Consider the following 2929-nt stretch of genomic DNA (forward strand, 5'->3'; position numbering starts at 1 on the left):
CCCTCCCCCGTCTCTCTCTCCCTCCCCTCGTCTCATTCTCTCTCTCTCTCTCTCTCTCTCTCTCTCTCTCTCTCTCTCTCTCTCTCTCTCTCTCTCTCTCTCTCTCTCTCTACCTGTGCGGAAAAGCAGCTAAATTACGTGCCCTGATAGAAAGGCATTCTCTAATAAGTCTACCTCGAGCAGCAAGCAACGACACGACTCGCAATAAAATTACCCACATATACCGGCTTTATTAGACCACCGTTGTTATGTTATATTACGCGTCGATACATTAACGTATTTCGTGACATTCGCGCTACAGTTACCTCGATGGAATATTACATACAGTTAACTTTCAACCATTGTGCCCACGTCGAAATAGAGCGATACTGTAACGTACAATTTCACCCACGGTAAATACTATCCACGTAAATTGTATCGACTTCAAATAACATAATGCCATTTTTTTTTTATTCCCGGTCCTCATGACGAATATACACTTTCTATAACGTTTCTATTCGTTACGCTTAATAAATGAATTCTTTATGTACAAACAAATGTCTTATTTTTACTTAGATAGCAATAGCGTGCTGTCAGTTAATCAAATTACCTCAGAGAAGAACGATTTTTCCTATTTATAGCATTTTTCGTGACATCTGACAAGAATTTTACTTGCGTTATTATTTCACAATGATTCCTCCATGACAACAAAACATCTTTAATATTGTAATTATTGTTACATTGGCACTTCCGTGTTATCATCGATCTCGTCTGTGTGACGTGACTATTTGTCGTGTGCAAACATACCGGTGTCATGTTTGCGAATGTACGTGTGCATAGACTGATCGGATCTGTTATAGGAGGCTAACGAAGCTCCTATTTCGCGGTTCGTAAGGTATTTAGGAGGAGAATAATTAGATTCGCTTTCATCGATAAATTTCACCCACATCGCGCATCAAACGCATCTACAGATACGACGAAAACAGATAATAATTATAAATCTATGCGCTAATAAATAACTGTATACTAAAAAATATATATCGCATATTTCAGAATATTATTTTAATTATTGATTTGTTCAATTTAAAAAAAGTTGTCATTTCTCAGATAACTTAAATATATATAATTTTTCACAATATTTCAAAATAATTCTGATATTTTTATTATAACATTACAAATAATAATTGTAATATTACTCGGAATATTTTTAAAATAGTAACATAATTACAAAATGTTTGAGTTCCGTTTTTTTAATACTGTATTATTCCAACGCAAATCGTTAGTTAATTCTTATTTGTACCCGTTTATTCTTGATGAACTCGGTTTATCATTTTTCTAAAAAAACCTTTTTCGTAAAATAACTTTTAATGCAATGCGCATAATGTATGTTAATAAATAAAGTTATACGACTAAAGTTACATCGTTACGTCTGTACACGTGTAACTTTAGTCGTGGAGCGTAAATATCTTCAACGCGATTGTTATTCTTTTTTTTTTCTTTTTCTTTAAATTCCGCAAAATACGCCGGGGGCGTATGGAAGAGCGATTTACATGAGCTGGTGATATTAATATGAGTTACGGGACATACTAATATGCGTGGGTAACTCTTTTCCTATGTGATGAATATTCATTTCCTTGTACCGACATAAATAAGTTTTAATTGACAGCACGTCAAAAAGGAGGGGCTGCGCTCACTCGTTGTCGTTGTCGTCGTCATCGTGAAAACGATTATGGAGATGTACCTTTTTTTTTTTTTTTTACATATATGTAAAAAAAACATGGGACGCGTAACGTCCCATGTTACGCGTTTTCATATCATCGAGGAGGGCACGCAAATACTTTCCTGCCCGGCCATAATCACCGCTCCGCGTCCCCGGGCATTGTGTAAATACTCGTCGTATTTGCGGCGTTACGATGGACGACGGTGTACTTAGCGGCCGTATTTCCTCGAGGCTCATTCACGTTTCGCAAAATGAGGCTTTCCTGCTGTCTTTCTCCCTTGTCGTCCCCGCCGCGTACCAACTTCCGCTCGTATCTAATTGACTTCCGACACGTGCAACTTGACGAATAGCCAGACAAACCTACGTGAGGTCACCCTTCTCTAATCGTGTTTTGCTTGTCCACTGTGTCTTTATGCTAACTTTCTCTCTCTCTCTCTCTATCTATCTATCTATCTATCTCTATCTCTCCAGTTTCCACAATGCCCACGCTTCGTTTAGATTAACGAGCAAGAACACAGTCGCGGTCAACATCGGGTTTATGAAATCAACCGAATAATTCACCGTTGCAAAAAAAGTAATATCTACCAACGATAGAAAAATAGAAAGAGTAATTTAAATTATTCAAGTCAAATTGAGTCTTTACATGTCATTGACACTATTATGTTAATCTAACTATTATAAGGGACAACTTAGAAACTTGCTACATTATTTTTTGATAAACAAATATAATGGGAAACAGAAGTATAATATAAACAAAGACTAATTTAATTCTTAATGCATTCGTAAAATGGTATACTACATTTAATATTAGATACATACCGCTTCTACTCTTAATAATTAATTATTAATTAATTTATTGAGATTATGAAAAATATATTTATGATGCTATAACAGAATTAAAAAAAAAAGTCATCGAGACTACATATATATTCGTGTGCTTTGAAATATTTTTAAACTTAAATTTTTCTGAGTCTGTAATGGCAAAAATCTATTTTTTTTATATTTAAAAAAATAGGTTTTTGTGTCACTTCGTTTTGTGTCACTCAGATGTGATAACATTGGATGAAAAAATATTATTCGGAGTGTTTGTTGTACGGAACGTAAAAACAACAACAAAAGCGCAAGAAGACGAGTTGCGCGTCACGCAAAATATGTAAAATATATATACCGCTACGATAAATCATTCGCCGGCAGGAGTAGTAGCAGCTCATGCGTAGAAATGTTTTCGGG

The sequence above is a fragment of the Pogonomyrmex barbatus genome, unplaced genomic scaffold (genome assembly GCF_055798465.1).
Source record: "Pogonomyrmex barbatus isolate J1 unplaced genomic scaffold, ASM5579846v1 scaffold2, whole genome shotgun sequence".
Classification (NCBI taxonomy): domain Eukaryota; kingdom Metazoa; phylum Arthropoda; class Insecta; order Hymenoptera; family Formicidae; genus Pogonomyrmex; species Pogonomyrmex barbatus.